Below are 22762 nucleotides of genomic sequence, written 5' to 3'. Positions count from 1 at the left end.
AGCTTAGACCTGTGTTTTTATATTTTTTTCTAAGTGAGCCTTGGGGGACTTGTTTGCCATAGTTTAGAACCCCTTAATAGCTTATGTAGCTCAGTAATATCTTGGTGCCAGACATAGGAACCGGATTTGTCCACTTAATCTTTTGCTCAGGGAAAATTGTATATGTTAGGAAAATGAAGTTAGAGCACAGCTGGACAAGAAAAAGGAATTAAGTGAAAGCACTCCAGGAACTGATGAAAATCAGTTGCTTTAGGAAGGTGGTCTTCTAGTAAAAGTATAGCAGGTTTGTGCTAAATTCATTTTAGAAGTGCTCTGGGGTGGCCTCATGAAACTTGTATATTCCTTACTACTCCTAGTAAGTTGGTTTTGGTTATTGTTTTTTTTTTCAATGAGTTCACTCTGCACTATTTTTAGACTTGCATAATAAAATCTGTGTACCAAAATGTGCCCAGGACCTCATGTAAGAGCCAAATGAGCATTTTCAATGTCAGATGGTTGAAGTTCTAGGTTGCTCAACATTGTTGCTTCCCAGTTCCTTCATATATTACTGTATTTCTGTTGTTACACTGTGTTATAGTAGTCTTAAAAACAGGTACATATGTGAAGATACATTTCAGGGGTCTTGCTGTGCATGTGCTTTGATTTCTCTGTTTTGTGTGGAAGCTGCCTGCCTGCACAGGGCTGTTCTTGATCTCAGCAGTATGCTTTGGGAGCTGAAAATGTAGAACATATGCAGGAGGAAAAAAAATTTAAATACATTTATACCAGCATCTGATTTGACCCCCATAAGAAAGGAAATATCAAGGTCAGTTATAGGGCTGTATTTTTTAAAAGATCAGGGAAAAATGTCCTGAGCTAAGTTGGATTTTGTTCATGATGAGGACTTTTGTTCCTTCTCTGTTCTGAATGTTGATAATATAGGAGAGTTGCTCATTAGTAACAATTACAGTCCAGAATCAACTCCTGGATTTCAGAGTATTTGCTAAAATACTTTGGGGTTCAAGTGCCTGAAACTGTTGGCTCTTAGAGGAAAAACAGGTACCCTTTTCTGAAGGGCATGAAGGGTGTCAGAGTAAGGGCTCTTAGGAATGAACAGAGCAAATAAAACCTTGTGAGAAGAGAGTAACTCCAGAAAACAAGCCAGTTAGGCAGCAAAGATCAACAGCAAAGAACGATCATGGAATCATTCTTCAGGTTGGAAGAGACCTCAGGAGGTCTCTACTCCAAGCGCCTGCTCAAAGCACGGTCAGCTGTGAGGTCGGACCAGGTTGCTCAGGGTTTCATCTGGTTGGGTCATGAAAGCCTCCAGGACTCACCACAGTCTTCTCCAGGCTGAGCAAGCTCAGTTCCCTCATTCTCTTCTCTGAGGACTAATGCTCCTCCCCCCTGACCATCTTAGGGGTTCTCCTCCTTAACCTATCTACATTGCAATAGTGCTGAGCAACCTGATGTGTGACACAGGAGGCTTATCTGGATGTTTCTGGGCCTGTCACAGGCAAGTCCACTTGATAGTTGCAGCCAAGACCAGCTTGGTGGCTGGTTGTGAGACGTACTGCTCCCTCCAAGCTGATCTAAGGTGTATGGATATTTTGCTGACTACCAGCTAGAAGCAGTGCCAGGAGCTGATACTGTTGGCTAGCCTAGCATTGGCCTTCACAGCAGATTCCTGGGTTAATACTGTGGCATTACTAATTTCAGGTATTAATTTAGAAAAATATTAGCTTGGATTCAAGCTAATAGTTGAAATGCTATAAGATGTTAAAACAACGCAGAATTTCTTTTATTTTGCTGAGTATTCTTTTCAGCTGCTGAGATAGACATTTTAAGCATGGAGCATGAAGGTTAGAGATATACTTAGTCTTAAAAAATTTTAAGTGTCATGTAATTGCATAATTGCAGGAGCCAAGGCTTTAAGAACAGTGCTGAGTATCATGAAGTTTGTGATTTGATTTTAAAATCAAACAACATTGATAAGATCAAGAGTCTGTTGCTTTTGTAAAGGGAATGTTCATGTAACAGAGGTTTTTTCAAATAGTGAACCGTGTCTATAACGTTCCAAAATGATAGCTGCTATTATGTGCTCATCTGCTTGGCACAGTAATTAAAGTATATATTAATGCTTCAAGACATGTATTTAGACGTATGGATTGAAATTAGATATGCTTGTGGAGTACAGCAGCATATATGTTGCTATAGGAAATGCTGTGTTTGTGCATTCTTCATAGGTGCAGCTAAATTTAATGTAATATACTTAATCTTATTACATATAAGATTGCACTCAATTTTATTAAATATATGTGGGGTTTTATTCGCGTATTTAACCTGTCTGGAACAAGCATTTTTAAAGGTAAACCTTGCACTGTAATAATCACTAAAGAGTAAATTGTTAAGATACTCAAATAGTGCTCAGGGGTCTTCGAGCTGTCCAGAAGCATCAGTGTGAGCAGGGCAACAAGAATTCCTGTCTCTGGAAGATTTGAATCATCTGAGATGCCTAGTTTCCATGTATACCCTGCAGATAGGGATGAGGCTTTCGCAGCACACCAGACTTCGCCCTTCTCTTGCAGAACGGATTTTTACTGAGAGGTGATGAGCTTTGGGGGGGAGGCCTTCTATAGTTGAAACCATGCTAATTCTTCAGCCATTAATTAGTTTTAACTTGGATGTAAGTTTGCGATGTTGATTCCACCTCTAGCTTCCTGAACGTTGCAGCGTGCCGTTAGGAAACCTCCAGTGTAAATTTACAGGCTATGCAGTTGCAAAGTGAGGTGCTGCCACTGTCTATGAAATTTTGTACTAGAAAACCTTTCTAATAAATAATCTGCCAGATGTTTGAGAAACCATCAATGTTGCTCCTATACTGGACAATTCATCAGATCAGGTTTACTCTGTTATTTTACAGACTACGTGACTTGTAAGTCAAAAAGCAGGTGTCTGTCCTTTTCATGTCGCTGAAATGCATGCAGCGTACAGTTCAAAACAATGCTGCTCTCCTGCTTTACAATGCAGATAACTTCTTTTATTTTACAGTTTGTCTCACTGTATAGAAAGCAGTTGGCTATATATGTGCACACTGCTCGATCTGTTGCTTTTTCCTTGTGGTACAGTACAGTCTCCTGACAAGGAATGTTGTTCTGTGCACTGCAATCATGAATCTAATGGATTAAAGATAGAGAAGTATCTAGTGGTGTGTTGATGAAAAGGACACAGAAAGAGTAAAATCATTGTATTGGGAATTGTTTGAGAATTGCTGCCCTTTTGAAGTTAAAATGTACGCACTAAAAATCTCTTGTTCTTCCCTGCCTACACTTTGACATAGGACCTGATTTTTAGAAATGGATGTTTCTGTAAAACTTCAATTTTTTTTTTTTTTTTTTTTTGTTTTGACTTGCACTTCAGTACATACCTCTTTGTATGTTTGAGATCTAAATGCAGTTGTTTAGGCATCCTTTCTTTTACAGCTAGTATTGATGATCCTGTCCAAGAGTTACAAAAGCAGAAAAAAAGAAAGCCCTCACAGACATTTGCTGCTTCAGTTGATACATATTTGCATGTTTCTGCATGCTGAAAGTTGTTTTTTGTTTTTATTTTTTTATTTTTTTTTTTCAGTGTATCAATCAGTCTGGATGTAGTCTCCCTGTTAAGGAGTGTGAAAGTTACAAGAGAAGAATTAGAATTTGACACTGAAAAAGCTCTTCCTCATCTGAACCATCGTTCAAAGCACAGAATGAAAGGAGACGAACAGGTTTTCTATCATGCTGTCTGCAGGACTCCTAGAAGTTTCTTCTGAAACTTGGGGTAAGATTAAAAACAGGAACAAACAGCTTAGTTGTAAAGTAGGAGTTGACATGAAGCTTAAAGGTATAAAAGATACTGTTTGTGCATTGACCTCTATGCTGTAATGTCTATAAGAGCAATACCATATAAGAAAATCTCTATGCAACATTTGTTCAAATAATGAAAACAGAAACAACAATAAATATATATATACAGACAAAGCAATATTTCAAAATTCAAAAATGGAAGCATATGTTATGTTTTCTTTATTCTTTTGATAATATATGTCAACGTACAGAAATGTTTAATTATGAAAAATAAGTTGAAAGTATAAATTGCTGACTAGTACAATCGCTTTTGTCTTACTTATCTCCTGAGAAATAGCTGAAATATTTGTGCTATGCATAGTTAATGTCATTGCCTTGTTCTTAGTTGTTTTGTTTTGTATTCAGTAGTGGTACCTGTTATCTTCCATTTAGTGAATTAATTTTTTCCATTTTATTTTCTGATTGCTGTATCAATTTAGTACAGGTGGCTGGGGTGTCATCAGGGTACCTTCTCTGTGTCTGTAGTCATAGCATTGCATGTAAACAGCATTTTCTGAGGGATATTGGTACTTTCTCATATACATGAAATATTTCTCTCCTGTTTCTTTTCAGGTTTTATATACAGCTAATATTCATGCCAAAGACCTTGTTGCCTAAATGTGTATTTGGTACAGTTCTTAGTATTACAGGCATTTACATTCATGGCAATACGAAATGCTTCTTAAATAATGGAGTGCTCACTTTATAGCCTTAGGAATTTGTCCAGGGCATACAAACAATCTATTTTTCATTTGTTTATAGTCAGACAAGTTTATAATTAAGACAGTAATGGGCATAAGAATTCTTGCAGCCTTTGCAGCTCATCTTTCTTTGTAACATCAAAGAGAATATTTGTGGTAGAAGACGTAGCAGTCGGTTATAAGTGTGGGAGAATCAATAGCATGCAGATTTTTTTTGTCTTTTTTTAAAAACCTGGTTATCCCCTATCCTCCTGTTGGCTGTGTATCTGCCGTAACAGAAAAACATGCATGCATACTTCTTTTTGTTATCATCCCAAATGCTGTAGATAAAAATGATAGTTATACACTGGTACCACTTTCTGTACACACCCCAACCGCCAGAGAGATTAATGAAAACGTGCAAGCACTTATACAACTGTTATATCAGTGCCTTATTTCTACAAATGGCTAGTGTAAATTACCCTTTTGCTGATGAATCCATTGCATCTATAGCCTGCATGGTCCAACTATAGGTTAAATCAAGATCCTGTTAAAGCTAAACAGGAATTCTTGAATAGACATTATTACTCTGGTTTGCACTGGAAGTATATATGTGGACACATATGTTTGTTCATGCAGACAAGTGTATAAATGGATAAAGTGGGATTTATTGTGTTGGAGGACAAAGTACTATGTGTGATGGACCTTTAAACTTAAAGGGTTATGCCTCTTCTGTGTCAGTTCTGAGTTGTGATCAGCTGAAATAGCAGTCGTGGAGGGTCACTGGTGTGTAAAAGCAACACAATTTCTCTAAGGGCCCTTTGAGTCTGTGATTTCATTCCTCTCACAGCTTGGTCCAAACCAGCATGTTTGTTGGCTATGAAGCCCATTTATCTACGTAACAACTAGGGACATTTGTTTGGGGCTGTGTGTATCTGCTGGAAATTTGTGCATTTCAAGGCCTTAAAATAATTACATAGAGTAATGACTTCCACTGATAAAATATTACCGGCTTTCTGATTCTTGTCTTGGTTTATGTCTTTAATTATGTGCCAGTGGTGTTATAAAGCTGAGATTTGGGTGTGCCTATATTTTACACTGAATTTAAAATGTAAATATCTCACCATAAGAATCTTTATAAAAAAAATGAAGATGCAGGAAAAATCAGTCTGGTTAAAAGACTGTTGTTCTTATTAAGAAAATAGTTGTTATTGCTACCTCTCATAGCATCATAGAATGGTTTGGGTTGGAAGGGACCTTAAAATCATCTAGTTCCAGCCCCCCTGACATGGGCTGGGACACCTCACCATAGACCGTATTGCCCAAGGCTCTGTCCAGCCTGGCCTTGAACACATCCAGGGATGGATCATTCACAACTTCCTTGGGCAACCTGTTCCAGTGCCTCACCTTCCTCACACTAAAGAACTTCTTCCTTGTAAGTAACCTGAACTTCTCCTATTTAAATTTAAGCCCATTTCCCCTTGTACTATCACTGCAGTCCCTGATGAAGAGTCCCTCTTCCGTCCTTATAGGCCCCCTTTAGGTAGTGGAAGGCTGCTATGAGGTAGGTCTCCACGCAGCTTCTCTTCTGCCGGCTGAAGAGCCCCAGCGTTCTCAGCCTGTCTTGTATACATAAGTTTAGTAATAAATCTACCTCTTTAGGGCTAGGCCACAGAATAAATTGCTAAGACTAAATAAAAATCTTCTAAAACTTGATCCTTATGAATTTTTAAACAAGTATTCTATTCCAAGAACTCTAATGTATTAAGGTTTAAGTTTTTGCAGGTTGAAGTTAATTTTTTTGGGGAAGAAACCTAGGTAACAGTAAAATCAGGTAATGCCCAATGATATTGTCAGAAATAGTTAATTAAAGTACTTTTTTAGTAAAAACATCTTCAATGAATACAATAAGTACTAGCCTTTCTTTTTGTTGCTATATTGTTCCACGATTTTCCCAGCAATAATGTAGTTCATCTTGGAAAAACTAACCTTTGTGTCTTGCACTAATACTCAATACTCTTCTTACTATTCTCTCATTCTGTTGGTTCTCACTTATGTATTCATAGAAGCATTTTTTAGAACGTAGCCTTGCATCAAGAATTACTCTAATAAAAAGTTTTTTCTTTTCACTATCAGAAGAATGGCCTAGTTATTAGAAACTGTTAAATACATAAAAGCAGAAAATCAAAATTAAACCTTATCAGTGAAGTTTTGCTGAAAATGTTGACATTGTAGGAAATAGTCATCGTATACTCCAGATACATTTTCAGCGCTGAATTTTGAGGATTCTTGGTGTTGAAGCTTTGTATTTTTATTTACACCAGCAGCCTAATCACTACAGTGCAGAAGAGCATTAGCAACATGTGGCTATTCTTGGCAGATACCACAATGGAAATCAAATCACTTGGTTGCTTAATAGTGTTTTGTACCTGTATATGCGATGGATGGCAAAGCATCCTTAAGGATGCTTCCAACTAGTGGAAGCAGAGCTGTATAACTCAGAAACATAGAATCATTCTTGTATTTTGGGACCTAAAGTTCTTTCACCATGGACACATATATTATTTCTAAATTAGACACATTAGTGTTTCAGCTTATTCCTGTTGAAGCAGGTCTTGAAATAGCAGAGTGGCAGATTGCCTGTTACTGCTATTTTTTTTTAATTGTCTTTCTAAAAAAAAGCTGATTGAAAACTTGAAGCCAGTTGTCTCTTTTTAGAAAGGATCATAATTTGTTAACCTCATTGTTTTTCTTTTCATGTGTTTGTGTATTTGTTTCTTTACAGAGAGTGTTCAAAATCAGGGTAGAAAGGGCATGTGAAAAAGGTGCCAGTATTCTCATTTGAAATGTTAGTATGAGATTACAGTTCATCAGCGATAGATGAACCTATTAATACAGTTCTGTCTTTTTATTGTATCAGACATTATGTTACTCAGGCTTTGGACTTCTGTGTGGTTTTGATACTTGCAGGGAAATGGATTTGAGAAGCATGCCTTTTTTTTTTTTAGTAACACAACTCAGCGAATCAAGAAGTGGATCTTAAAGTCACCTGCTGTCTTCTTCCCTAAGAAGTAGGCACAATTTTAAATAGCAGTCGTTCTGGACCTAGCTTTATGATGAGGAATACCTCTGTTTGGTATTTGATACAATGTGGGGATATGCTATCTTGTATCTCAAAGTGACAACTTCTGTGCCTTGGTGTACTTGAGACATAGTATCGCGTTAGTGCTAAACTGGCCTCAGGTACATCCCCTTGAATAGGCTACGCAACTTAAGCAGTTTAGCCTCTCAGCAAATTATTCTTATGGCTCCCTACATTTTTCCACCAATGCCCCAGTAGTTTATACGCATGTTCAGTGATATGGCTGGGTGATACTGTAAGTTTTCTTTTATGTGAACAAGTATCGGGTATGAAACCAGATCCCAACATTGGTGTTACTGCTGCAGAACACATATCAGGTGAACTATTAAAGCTGATATAAAACTCACCTTTGAATTTCACTGCTTCCTGGAGGTCTAAAATAATGCTCTTGGACAGTCCCTAAGTACTTAGAGCACCCACGGTCTAGTTGGAGTGTGGCTGTAGCATCCAGACAGCCTGTAATAGTCACAGAGATTTTTGATTAGGAACTTTAACATTGCTCTCATTTACCAGTCAGTGCCTAGCACTGACACTTGCTTTAGACAGTCTGGCCCATTAGCACTCCTTAGAGGCCAGTCTTTAACTTTACATTGGACCTTGAATGAAGGTCCTTTCTTCAGGTGGCCTGAGAGGAAGGACATTTTGGGCATGTGTTTGTAAGAAACCAGGTTTAGATGGTGGCTAAAACCCTATGAGTTTTGAGGCTGTTATCTCTCATCTCATGTTTTTTAAGACTTTAGGCAGTTCCAGCCTGATGCGTACTTGACTATAGCAATTTTTGAGATGGGTAGCACAATAGGAAAAGGTGGCATGATTAAAGCCTGTTCACAGGTATATCTGGTATTCTTTGATTAAATCTAAGCATGTGATATTCAAGATATAATTCTTATATTGGGGGGGGGGGGTGTTAAATAAATTCTTTCTCTCCCCCCCCCCACCCTTTTTTTTCTTTTCATGGGAGACAACTGCTGCTGCTATATGAAAATTCCTAAGTGTATATGAAAATTCCTAAGTGCACACTGTCGTTGAAAAGTAAATTTAAGGATGTTATTTCTAATGTAAATATGGAACTGCTGGTCACAGGCCCACAGACTGCTCTGAATTCATAAGTTCATGCAGCACTGCTGCTCTGACTGCAAACACTGATTACAGGATAATAGTATAAAAAAAAGTGCAGTGTGCCATTTTCCCATTTTTAGATACGTTTTAACAGTTAGACATGAAACTAATCAATGCCATTTGACCACTCAGCTCTCTGTGGAAGAGCTCCACAAATCACCAGTGAGTCTAGGGCTACCAAGATGGTTGACATAATCAGAAGGTGCATCTATAAAAGTGGCTTTATAAAACCTGGGCTCAAGCAATTATCTGGCCTCTCTGCTCAGTTTCAGTTCTCTTGAGTATTATCAGAAAATAAAATTGTGTGTCCACAAAATTGAAATTTAGTAAACTGGCCACAATAAAAAAAAAAAAAAAAATTATATTTAAAAAAAAGAACAGCAAAACCAAAAAAAAACCAAAAACCATGAAAGGCTAAATATTTTTAAGTGTATATTAGATTTAATTGTAACAACTGTGCAATTCTCAGACTCTGGAATGAAGCACTGGGACTGACATAAGTTGCTTTGAGTATTCCTTGGATTAAAAATTCTGGCTGTCTGGATTCTGTCATGAAACGTTTGGCATCCCAACAATCGTGACAAGTGTATATGTTGGCAGGAAATTAAAAATGGTGGTGCCTCTGATTTGCTGCCTGGGCATGGTAGAGAGTTGTAGCTGTTACTAATGCCATTCTGTTGTCTGTGATTCAGCTAATTTTTAAAACAAAGCAAGATTGGTCGCACACAAATGCATGTGTAGGAACTCCTATGTCTGGTTTTCTTTGAGCATTTTCTGATTTTGGAGTTTTCATGTACCTACAATTTTTTGTTGTTGTTATTTTGCTAATAAATTAAATCCGAATACAAGCTCACTCTGCCTTTAAACCACAGTAAGGTCTGCTTGAAAAAGCATGATGTTCCTAAATTTTTTTCTAGAGGAAATACCTGACTTTTTGTTCGTCTTTGATCTGGTGTCATCAATGCAATTTTACTACTTCAAACAATTGAGCCTGCAGTTCATTATATTGCAAGACTAGAAACCTTTTGATACCTTATTTTTAGCAACAATTACATTGAGCCTTAAAATCGCATTTGCAAAAAGAAAGGCCTGCAGCAATGCCAGGTCTTGGCCCTTAAAATTTGCTGTCACTTAAGCTTCCAAGAGGGGCACCAAAAGACTGAATTCAAGCACCTTTGTTCTCCTTGAGAGAAGACCAGTTGGTGTGGTGTGGCATGACAATATTTTGCAAAACTATTTCAATTCTCACATCTTTGTTTGCAGTATTTTCACTTCCTCTACTAAAGTACATTAAATGTTTTTTTTTTACTTCTTTGAAGTGTAGCATTGTTTGGCTCATGTACTTGGCCTGAGGATGCTCTGTCTGTTTTATTGTGCAAGTGCCTCTGTGTAAGTTTTGAAGTGTGACCTACTTTGAAACACTGGCTGTCATGCGGATGTTGATGGCGACCTTCATCTACTAATTGGGAGTCCATGGTCAGAGGACACTTTGATGCTGTGCCTCATGCAGGTGCACCCTTGATGGTGACTCCACATCACCATCCGCATTCTCAGTCCAAGGCAGTGAGGTGCTTTGCACCTGCAGAGCAACTCAGTCCAGCAGGAAAGCCTGAAGAGGAGCTGGTTTTAGCATTTTCCCAGAGCATAGCCTCTGACTGTTTTTCAGAGCTTATGTATTTGACTAGAACATACATTTCCTTCAGCTTATGGACCTGAGAAGCTCTTAGAGACATGAATTAATGGGAGACAGGTTGTGTCTGCTGCAGAGTCAAGGAGCTGTTCTGTAGAAGAGAAAAATCATTCTGGTAGATGATTTGTTAGGTTCGAGCAATGCTTCCACAAATCTTTAAGCAAAAATGTCTAGCTGCAGTTGGGACTGACTGATACTGTCACTTCTTAGGAAACTTTTCATTAGAGAATGTTGAATTTTTCTTAAGCACGGCCATGAGAAGCCTATGGAGAGAAATGTAATACTTGGGCAGGAGGGAGGTGAGGAAGAATACTTCAGAAGATTTGGAGGTGTCTGTCAAGCTTGTCAGAACAACCTCCTGTCAGACTGGCTGTGGCAGCCCAGCTGGAACTTGGAAAGAGGAGCATAGTTTGCCAGTTTGAAACACTGTATATTTTATTCTCATTGTACCTGACTGAAATACCCACATATTATATGTAGTAAAGCTCTCTGAATACCCATATTAAAATTGGCTGCAAAAGTATTGAGCCTTCGTGTTATTTACCTAGGATACTGTGCACGGAAACATGGTTAACATCAGGCGGATTGAGGGAGAGCCACATAGAGAAAAAGATCTGATTAACAGCACCTAGAAAGAGGCGATTAATCCCCTGCAAGTAAGCAGACTACTAGGAATTCAAAACTTCCATGCCAAGAAGATTTCACTGAGTATATGAAAGAATTGTGTCTGTATATGAACCCGATAAATATAAATTAAAAATATAAATGAATATAAATTAAAAAAATGAAGGTACAGCTTTTTTACATTTTCATAGGACAAAATTAAAGACTGAAATAAAATTGCTAGGAATGAATATGCAAACTCTGGCACAGCTGAGGAAAACATTTGAGGAAAATATACATGAGGTAGGAGAGGGATACTTTTTTTCTAAGTCCCGAAAGCAAGAAGCAGAGAAGGGGATAGATGCTTGTACTGTGTTGCTGAGAATTCTGGCATGCATATGTACATTAGAGACATAAAAGATCTCCTAATTAGAGACAGGATGATTTGTGGGACATGTGATTCCAGTTTATAGGAGGAATTGCTGAGAAAAAGACATCTAACCCTACAGGAATGAATCAAAGAGCAAGAGCAGCTGAACTGTCCACGGAAAGAAGCAAAATGGTGGCCACTGTTACAATACATTGGCTATGCTTAAAATGAATCCAGGAAACAGAGCAGAGACAGGCTTATGAAGGATGCTGCTGTGGTAGTGTGCTGGTATGCTCCTCTGAACTCGTGCTGACAAGGGTGTGAAAATCCTCCTTATTGACTTTTTGGTGCTGCATGTAGCTTCTTTTGTGAAAAAGCAGCTGTGCTTAGAGTTGTGGAGAAATTTCCAAGGTATGGGAGGAAATTACCAGCAAGACTTAAGCAAATTCAGCATTTTGTAGCACGTGTCCACTGCAGACAATGGCTGCCACGTATCTTTTCAGCTACTGATTGCTACAACTGCATTTGTGCTACACTCATGGATCAGCAGCCAGTTAAATGGCAGTGGGGATGGGGAGGCAGCCAGCAAGGCACCGCTGGGAAGCAGAGGGCAGGCAGGGCAAGTGCAATCAGACTGTGGGAGGCAGCCATGGAGGAGCAGAGGCGAAACAAAGACGAGGGCAATACATGAAAGCAAAGTAATGTTAGGGCTGGTAGAAACAGAGTCACAAGTGTATAATTCAGTGGTGAGCAGCAGGACTGTGCAGTCCTGCTGTGTGTTGTCTGGTTGATGCCTCATAGGCTCTCCCATCCTCAACCACAGATAGAGGAGGCAGAAGGAAACCAGCAGGCAGTGTGACAGGGATTTGGCAAGGTGAAAGCAAGTTCTTTTTCAGCAGAACAGGAAACAAGAGGGTGTACTGGAGCTCAGCTATGAAGGAACATGATATAAAACTGGTCCAAGTGGGTTGGCGGTGAAGGCTAGCCTTTAGGTGTCTTTGCATTAGTAACCTCTCCTTAGTTACCAAATGTTTGCATGAAAAGCACAACAGCTGTCAAAAGGAAAGTTGTGGTGACCCATCTGTGGTTCAGAGAGAGGAGAAGTAGGAAGATAATGTTTGAAAGAGACACCAGGAACTTCATCTATCTGAGCATGACCTGAATGTTACCCCCATTTTTTGTGTTTCTGTACATGGTTCTCCAAAGAAAAGCCAATTATATTTCAGAAGAATAGAGGCCTCTCGTGTTGTTATTCATCATGTGGTACCTGAAACACTAACACTAACTCAGAAATTGTAAGTTAACCTTGTCCTTTCATCACATATGATCATCTCATCACTAGACTGGTGACTGCTCAAAGCTGCCTGAAAGTAGCTGGGCCCCAGACAACTAAACTTTGATACATCAATGCAAAAGCAGCAAAGAGGATGAGAAGGAAAACTGATTGTCCCAAGGGAGACAACATAGTGGTTTGGGTAGTTCTGCTTAGAAAGTCACTTGTGGCTTTTATAATGAGGAACTTACTGTTTGAATTTTCAGACTTATTAGCTGTATATTTGTTTGGGTTTTTATTAATACACTATGTGCCACATTTTCTTTGGGCTATTGAGTCAAGTGATGGATTCATCCAGTTTAGATCTAAATGCATAGGCTTTCCTTTTCATGAAACCTTGAAGAGATTTGAGTCTCAAAATTCCTGAATTATTTTATTTTATGCCTGTATGTTTTTGGTACAGCAACTAATGGTTTCTGAGAATACGCATTTCTGGCTAGTGTAGAAAGGTAACATAGTGTTTGTTCTTATTCTTGACCTGTGAGAATTACAGTTGTCCTCTTATGTGAGCAGACACAGCTGAACCACTTCAGTGTATGAAAGAATTGCTGGAAGTTTCCAATTCCTGAGCTCACTGGTCCAATAGAAAAGTAAATCAGGTTTTAAAAAGTCTGAAAAAGATATGGCTATTAAGCTAATACAGTATACTTCATCTAGCTGCTAAAAGTCTTGACTGTTAAAGTGATTAAGTATAATTGCATCAGTGAAGGTGGTGTGAAAAGCCCAAACCCCTGACTTTCATTAGAAGCTATCTTTAGGAAACCCTGATTCTTTAAGTTAAAAATTACATGTAATTTGCTTTTTATTTTGGGAGTACTTTTGAAGATTTCTTAAGCCCAGGAATATGCAGAAAGAATAAATAAACTATAGCAGAACAAATACACAGTTCTGAAGTATTCTGTTAGGTTTCATTATATATATCTGCAGTACATGTGGTTTATTCAAAAAGAAAATTGGGCATAAAATCGAAAAGTTAATGGAAACATTTGATTATCTTAAAGATCTAACCAAATAATAAAGATATTTGCAAGAAAACAAAACAAAACAAAACAATGAAATAAAACAAAGAAATCAACAAAGCATCAGCTATGTGCCAGGTAAAATCTTCATTGAATGGAATGGAAGGACTCCCGGGAGTTTCAGCTAAAGCTATCAAATTAATTCCTTTTTTCCTAATATTCAGTTTGGAAGAGAATTTATTCATTCTTTTAAGAGCTGAAAAACAAAGTTGCTGAACTTTTTCCCTATTTTCATGTATTTTAAACCTGAGCTATGTAGTGTCCTTAACAGCACACAATCTTTATAAAGGCTTTAAAATTTCACCAAGCTATGTTACCTGAAAAGTTCTTCCTAGACAGTAAGGCGTTAATAAATTAAGCGTTCTTGGTATAATGCAGAGTACCACATGCTGTTCTGTATCCTTGGAGCTTAACTGGATAGTCAGATTTGGTTTTATTCTGTAGATTATGAGAAATGATGTAAACTTGAAAGAGGACTATAAAACCTCCTTCAATGAAGCACTAAAAGTTACTAAATAATCTAATTCTTGCATAGATTTGTCACTGCCAATATTACAATTAAATATTACTGCAAGTATTTATTTCAAGAGCCTCAGTTACTACTAGAACAAAAGTGAGACCATTTTGTTTAAAGAAATCTTACATTCCAAATGTGTTCCAGAGGAATCATCATATATTTTTTTCTGAGTACTTAAGAGAAGTGATAATTTTGAAGCAGAGCATGCTATTGATAATGTTTCCACAGGGAAATGCAGTAAAAACATATTTAGCTGTTCCTCTATACAAAATCTGAGAAAAGTTTAAATCCAGAGCTTGAGATGGCTTGTGGTGAGACGCTGAACTAAACGGAGTCTTCTCCACATATAGGCACTTTTTGCTATTAAGTTATTGAAGTTACTAAACCTGTGAAAATGTACTGATATTTGGGTGTTTAATGAAACACTCAAAGAATGTAAATTCATAGATGCAAGGTAGATATGTATTATACAAAACAAAGTCTGTTGTGAATTATTTTTTTTCTATTCTGCTAACTATTTGCCTTTTATTTTGAGAATCCCAATGCAGAAAAATATTTTTATAATCTGTGTTTGGCATTTTTGGCCCTCATGCAATTTTGATTCATGAGTTGAAATCATGTTTCCATGGAAATCATCTGAATTGTTGATCAGCTTTGAATTTCTCCCACAAATGAAGGCAGCTGGGGGACATCATCTAGACTGATTCTGTTGATAGTGTTGCCCATAGTATTTTACCTTTTATCCCACATGAATGGGAGCTGTAGTCTGGTGATGATTTAAGTCAAGATTCCCAAATGTTACTTTAAAAAATTCTTTTGTATTGAGAGAAACACAAATTCAAAAAAGAATCACCATGACGTGTACGCATGTGCTTGACACTTTGGCAGCATACATGCTCAAAAAAACTTTAGGGACATCTGTAGTCATCATCATGATGACCTTTTTAAGCTTCTGCAATCAGCTCCCCTCATTTATAGTGAGGCTGAGTTTCAGCTGTATAGCCTTCATTCATAGCCTGTTTCTCTTCCAGTTACTGCTGTGGTATTTGACAGACATGTTTGAGTTGAAATGGACTGAGTGTCATCCACATAAATACCAACTGGACATTTACCTCCCTCACTGTCTTCCTGACATACTGAGCAGGAGGAAAACCAACATGTGGTCAAGACTTATCAAAGAGAATAGCAGAGGGTTTTTTTCCAGATTTCTAGAAGAGGAAAAGCAGGTCAGCAATTCTTAAGATTTGTAGAGGACAGAACAGTGTCTGCAGTGTCTCCTGGTGACCATTGTCTAAAGGTTGTAGATGTGTTGCAATCACTTAATATGTGACCATCGCAAATGCTCAGGAGGGTACCAGGGTAATAATGGAGTGCTGTGATCTCTCCATGCAGGGGTCTAGAGCATCTGTCTTAGGAGGAGCTGGGCCTGTTTAGTCTAGAAAAGAGAAAACTGAGAGGGGATCTCATTAATGCATATAAATATCTCAAAGGCTAGTGCCAGACTCTTCAGTGGTGCCCAGCAACAGGATGAGGAGCAATGGCCATAAACTAAAACACCAGAATTTCCACCTTAACATGAGAAAGAACTTCATTACATTGAGGATGACAGAGCACTGGAACAGGCAGCCCAGGGAGCCTGTGGAGTCTCCCTCTCCGGAGCCATTCCAAACCTGCCTGGTTATGCTCCTGTGTAACCTGCTCTAGGTGACCATGCCTTGGCAGGGGATTTGGACTAGATGATCTCCAAAGGTCCCTTCCGACCCTAATGATTCTGTGAAATAGAACTGCTCTGTTGGTATGCTTGAACCTGACAGCAATCCTCAACAATTTTGTCCAAAAGTAGAAGTTCAGCCTGTGGGCAGTTATTGCCCCTTGTCAGCATCAAGTGACTTCTTGCATGACAGCTGTCAACAACTTCCTCAGCAGGAGCCAGCAGATCTGCCCTTGCTCCATACTATCATGACTAGTAATGGGTGTAGTTTTTCTCTGATGACTCTGATGACTTTCAGCTGAAATAAAAAGAAACTTTACTTCTTAGAAAGTCCAAAGAAAAAGAAAAGGAAAACCAGCGCTTTATATGTAGCTTGGGAAGAGGAGCTTGAGCTAAACTTATTTTAATTAGAATAGCAAGGAGGGGGGAAGCTCACAATGTTTGCTCTGTTGTTTCCTTAACTCTAACTCATAAGTCAAAGAAATGGATGCAGTAGGAATTAGCTACTGCTGGGAGTGTGGGACAAGAATATGATTGTTTGCTGCTTTGAAAGTGTTTGTTTGTCAGGCATTCGGGTGGGAGGGTGGTGGTGAAAACAGACCCTTCCCCGCACTGGAAATGCCAGGTGGTATACTTGAGCAATATGCAGATTCTGAGTGTATTTCTGGCTTTCCTAGACTTTGATCCTGCCATTGAATCCGCGGGGGTGCAAAAATCCACCCACACAGATCCGATTTCGAAATTCTGGCCTTAATTATTTATGGTTGGGTTTGGACAAATTACTGTTCTCTGTGCAATAACCACAGTTATTACCAGAAATATGGGGTTATCTAAACCATACATAGATGTGTTATGTATGCATGTACATATATTTTAAGATGCTGCCTTTATTAATGTGTTTCGAGGCTTAACTGAAATTCTCGTTACTCAGTCTTGCCCTGTGCTGCTTTTGCCACACTGGCCCAGATCTATAGCAATTAATTTTCAGAAAAAAACAGCTCACAATGTTTATAACCTGAAAGCAGTCGTAGAACTAAAAGGAAAACATCTAGCTTTATTCGCCTTGCAAAAAGATCCTAGGATTTTGTTAAACTGCAAATGGACTGAAGGTTTCTCTACACAAACCAGATCCCCCTTTTTTAAGTTTCTGGGCCCTGTTTGTAAGACTCAAGGTGGATAATTTTTATCTGCATATAGATAGAAGGTGAATCTCTTAGTAAAAAAAAACAAAACACTTTTAACCAAGGGTAATAAATTTCAGGAAACAAGAAGAAAATCAGAACTTTACAGCAAAATCAGACATGCCAGTGCCATTGCAGAGCCTGGAAATAGCAGCCAGGGCCATTCTTTCATTAGAATAAGGTAAACTTGGTGACTTTCACGTTTCCCAAAGTTTTTGGTGTTTTTTTTTTCTCTATTTCACCTTACTTTTTCCTGAGGTTTTAGTCATTAATGCTGATGTATTTGCTGTCATAATGCTTACAAACAGATTCCTAGCACTTGAGTGTTCCTTTAAATTTGCATTCTTGTCTTCATTTTTGTCCTTTAATAGACCCAGGTCAAATTAGCATACTGTCTTCAAATGTTCATAGGTAGGATATGGCAAGTTACATCATTTCAGTTAACGTATGTTCTCAGTTGGAAGTCAACTGAAAAATTCTAGAAGCTTTCAGGTAATTACTGTGCCAGCTTGGACTTGTGTAAAACTGAATTTTACTTGAGGTTACCCCAGCTTTCAGTGAGGTGCCATCCAAGTCCTCTAAAACGTATTCCTGATTCTCAACCAGCTTGTCAAGTTTGAGATTAGCAGCCAAACCTGGTAAGAGCTGAATATGGTTTTCATGAGATTTCAAACAGCTGTTCTCCTAAAAGTGGGGTAGAAGACTTTTCTGTCACACCTCCCACATGCTTCTCCAACCAGGGAGATGGACTTTGTGCTTAAAGCAGAAGGCTTGGTCTGGGGCAGCAATGGCTTGGCTCTCTGCTGTGCCACAGCCTTCCTGCACGGCCTCTCTAGGTTTCTCTCCCTGTACCTTCCTTTCACCATCACGTAATATACTGTTATCTTTTGAAAGGCCTCTTCATTAGTGTTTGTTGAGCATGCAGACATTTCAGGTGGAAGATAAGAGAAATATAAAATACCGTTCCTAAGTGTTCTTTGCTGCCTGAAAAAAAAAGAAATCATATTTATATGAGTGACCTGTTTGAAAATTAGAGAAACTTGCAAAGCACTGGATATTTCTCTCATAGGAAATATTACACTTGCCTTTCAATAAATAGTATTTAGAATTAAAAAAAAAAAACAAACAGAAAAAAACAGACCAAAAAACCAAAACCCAAACAAAACCCCCAGCATTAATATTTTGCCAGGTTAGTAGGCTATTAAGTAATGCAAAAGACTTTTTATAGTTTGGTACAGTTAGTTTGGATTTCTAAGTCATGGTTGTGTTTAGTGCCTCTTTAAAAAAAGGATCTCAAGCTTTCAGAATTGCATGTTCCAGAGCATTGGTACTCTGTTACAGCCTGTGTTGGAACTGTTTTCTAAGCCTAAAATAAACCTCTTGAAGGGATCCTCAGTCTTCTCCTGGTGGAAAGTAATAGTAAGCTGAAGCAGAGGGTCTCTTTAAGGCCTTTAGTTAAGAGAAGCCAGTTATACAATGGAAAAGAATTTTGCTTTCAATATACTTGTACAATATTTTTTCCCTGCAGAATTACATTCTATCATGGAATGTATGGATATTACAAAACCTTTTTTTAAACATAAGGTTTTTTTAAAGAGCCAAGGATTGGAAACTGCGAGTAATTCTGGAAATGTCGACGTTGGAGAACTAAACTGGAGGTGTTGCTAATACCCCTTATGAAGGTTTCAAAACATTCAGCCCTACGCAGGGAATCCACCTATAAGGTGTCTCATGTTGGGATGCAAAAGTCCAAACTTGTCACCTTTCAGCCTTTGACCTTCTTTCATTTTTATAAGAAAATGCTATAGATATATACTTGCCCATTAATACAATGTGATGTCTTATGTATTTAATAGGTTCCCACAGTAAAAAATTGTCTGCACATATTTCTGCATGGGAAACGTGGTGAATGTTACACAAACAAGAAATGTGTTTCATCTTTGACACTACAAGTAGATTGTAGCTTTTCAAAATTTGCAGATTTTTTCTGTAAATTAGTATTCCACTACCTTTTGTTGGTGTCTTTCAAGTTCTATTGGCTTTCAGGTAGAAAGCTAATGATAACACTTCAGAATGGCACCCTTTTAAAAGAACAAAAGCAGGTTACACATCTGTAATAATAGTCTAATGACATCAGATCTGTGCATATATGGTTTAGTATTATTTACCTAAATGCTCCTTCATTGGCATGTAGACAGTTTCTTCGATGCTTTCTCTTCATATTATGTTTTGCAACACCAGCCTGGCATTATTAGACATCCACCCGCAAGCATTTTAAAGATTTTTCCACACAGCCATAAAATTGCACCTTTCTCGTAGAATCTAAAATCAAGTACACCTGTAATAACAAAGCAGTGGAATAGCATGCATCTCTTCCTGGATGTTTTAACTGCATTGCAGTAGAGCTGTACTGGTTTGCCTTCACAGACTCAGTGAAATTAAAGGTCGTGTCCTAATGTTATGTCTTCCTGTTTAAAATGAATAGCTTGTAAATGTTTATCTCAACTAGAAGTGAGAACATGGTCTACGTTTGTGCTCTCCAGTTCCCATTTTGAGAAACTGTTCAGCAAAACAGCTGCATATCCTTTCAAGTCCTCCTTTGCTGTTAAACGTTTACATCTTTGATTTCAGTTCTTTGCCAGGTTTCCCCCCCCTTGCATTTGGATTTCTGGTTGAAACTTGCAGTAGTGCCATCTAGATTTATAGTGGGTTACATTGTTTTCTGTGGAAAAGAGCAAGAGAAAGAAATAAATCCAGCAGCAGAAGTACTGAGAATTCATGTACAATGTCATACAGTATATAGTTTCTTTTTGTTCTGCCAATACGTATTTCAGTTTGAAATGTCTTGAGGCTGGTTGGGACTATTTCTATAGAGAGAAGACCAAAGTATACAGTATATTGGCTTCCATCTTGCTGTTTTTGGACAGTTGGGGCTGCTTTCCATTTCCTACAATGTTCCAATATAACTAAATCACATATATTCTGTAATGGAGGCTTCTGAGACCTGGGGCTTCTGTAAAATGTAAAACAGCAAAGTAGTATTTATACAGTATAATATTTTGATTCACTAATGAGCTGTGAGGTGGGTGTTATCATGAACTACTGTGTAGCAAGAAAGTTTCCTAAAACATGCATCAGCTTACTCCATCTCCAAATCATCGCAGATAACACAGTGTTTAGTTTCTAATTAGACTTGTGTTGTGCTAATTCTCATGAGTAGTGTAAGTGATTGACATTATGCATTTTAGTGGCAAGTACGAGAGCAGCTGACTTCAGTGCCGTGATGAAGCCAGCATACAGCTGCTGAGAAAACCAAGCCCTTCGGAGAAACTGATTTGCAAGATCAACACACAGTGATTGGTATGGCCTTGTTCTGAGGAGGAAGGAGGAAATAAAGCACATAGTCTTTAATTAGACTAATGATACTCAGTTCTAAAAGGATTAGGAAAGAAATATTTAACTGAAAAAAAAAAATCCTATGCATAATAGTTCACAAATTTCTTATTTAATTTGGAAAGTCTTTTGCACTGTTTCTCAGGAGCAGAGAGCCATTATTATTCTCCCATGTCTCAGTCCCCTGTGTTTAAAATACTGAACATTCATCCTAAGTCCTGTTTTCTGTACATGTGAGCAATAAGTGTAACCTTCAAGGCAGAATCTTGTGAATTATTTCTTGATGGAACATGGCAGGGCAGCATAGGCATTTTGGGGGCTAAATTTATTTCTGAATAATTTTTTCTAGGATATTTTATTTGTGAGCATCTCATCAGTATATTTGGTAGTGCAGTTCACTGTGGAAATAGAAATAGCAATAAGGATTTGATATAGGCAGTCTTATTGAACTCGGTTGGGTTATTGAAAGGTACATCTTCTAACATAAACTCTCCAGTCAGGTCGTAAATCCCTTCAGTCAGATTGTAAATACTAAGTTTGGCTTTTTCAAATCATCATCATAATTGCATTCAGCATTAATAAGACTGTCCGTATGGCTCTTGGGTGTTATTCATGTAGCATTTGAGTTTTTCATAGCCTTTAAAGTCTTACTCATTTCAACCATTGCTCTACCCTGTGAGCTAAGACAGGACTGTTATTCTGTGTTATGCATTGGAAACAAATGGCAATAGCTGGTTCCTTGTATGTGTGATATTACAGGCAAGGGGCTGGATAAGGAGTGGTGTTTTCTCAGGATGATCAAGCTGTGGATTGCTGCAAATCCCATCTGCCCTCTCCCCATGCAGTGCTAGAGGCCCTTCCTGGAACAAGCTCCTCAGGTAATTTATCTGCGTGAGGTTGCTGATACAGGATCACTGGAAAGGCAGATGGGACATGATGGCAGACTTGGACCAGTTGGTTTTGGCAGAGAACAGATCTATGGTGTGTGATGGTCACTTCATGGGTCAGAATTTCTATCTAAATAGTATTTCTTGTGGATTTCATTACCCAGTCTAGTATAAATATCCGTGGGTTTTCAGAGTGCACATAAGTGTGGACTAGAGGCTGAAAAGGTTTTGTACAAATCATGAAACAAATAAAGGTATTTGCTTTTGTCTGTGTGCTTCAGCCTTCCAGTCATACTTTTTTGCAAGCTATCTAAACAGATGTCTGATTTTGCTTTGTGAGTTGATCTTGGGGTGAATTGTTAGACATGAAAGCCTCAACAACTTCCCAGGTAATAAGTTGATCATGATTCTAAGTAAGAATAATGGTATTTGTCATCTGCTTGAGAAAGGAAGATGCAGAGTAACCCAAACCTCCCATTTATTTCCCCTCTGTCCTTGTTTCTTTTTTATCTCTCTCAGAAAACACAAAACGAAGGCTCTGGACCTTGTGAGAGCTTTAGGAAACTTGGGAAAAGAGAAAAAAATCACGTGGCATAACCATTCACTTGACCATGGTCAATATGTTTTAACCATACAAAATTGCAAACTGCTTAAGCTTTATTATACTGAGTAAAGATCTGCTGCTGTTTTCTTTGAAGACGAAACTTGTTTTGGACTTCACTGGCAGTGGAATCAGGCTTGCTGCAGATCCATGTTGTAGATTAGGTCATTTGCTTATATTTCAGTTACAGTGGTTTTTCCAGTTTCTCTTCCACTGCTGTTCTATTAAAATAGTGCAGCTGACTGGAGGGCTGTGGGCACTGAACTGGCTGGGGCATTAAAAACAGAAGCTTTGGGTCCTTTTTCACAGTCAAACTTGGATTTTTATATCCCAAGTCCAGTATTTTATGCTGCCCAAGGAAAAAAGATACTGTTTGCTGCGTTTCAAAATAACTTGAAAGCTGCTCCAGCTCTACTTGAAGCCAGTGACAAAATTCTACTTGCTTTCAATGGGAATTTGCAAAAGACCCGTGATGCAGTTTCTCACAGAGTAGAAAAAGCTGTGAGTCAGTAGCATACATTCCCTTTTGGTTTTAGTGTAAGTAATTCTTTGATCATTTTCTTCAGAGAATATAAAGTGGTTGGTCATTGCAAATAGCTGTAATAAGGATTGGATTGCTGAAACACCCCTAATTCCTCCAAAGAGTCAAAGGG

At 38.2% G+C, this 22762-nt stretch overlaps 1 long non-coding RNA gene across 1 annotated transcript in view; it reads left to right on the top strand.

Moving 5' to 3' along the window:
- The window catches only part of LOC130608625 (uncharacterized), a 119501-nt gene that overhangs the window by 42254 nt on the left and 54485 nt on the right, over positions 1-22762 (top strand). The window contains exon 6 of the long non-coding RNA XR_008974586.1: positions 3610-3798. This is a non-coding gene — a long non-coding RNA (uncharacterized LOC130608625). The remainder of the gene's footprint in view (positions 1-3609; positions 3799-22762) is intronic.

The sequence above is a fragment of the Pezoporus wallicus genome, unplaced genomic scaffold (assembly GCF_028554395.1).
Source record: "Pezoporus wallicus isolate ANWC-B61680 ecotype Strahan unplaced genomic scaffold, APGP_CSIRO_Pwel_v1 scaffold_3294, whole genome shotgun sequence".
In the NCBI taxonomy this organism is placed as follows: domain Eukaryota; kingdom Metazoa; phylum Chordata; class Aves; order Psittaciformes; family Psittacidae; genus Pezoporus; species Pezoporus wallicus.
The sequence above is the reverse complement of the archived record's forward strand: the minus strand, read 5'-3'. Positions and strand labels throughout refer to the sequence as shown.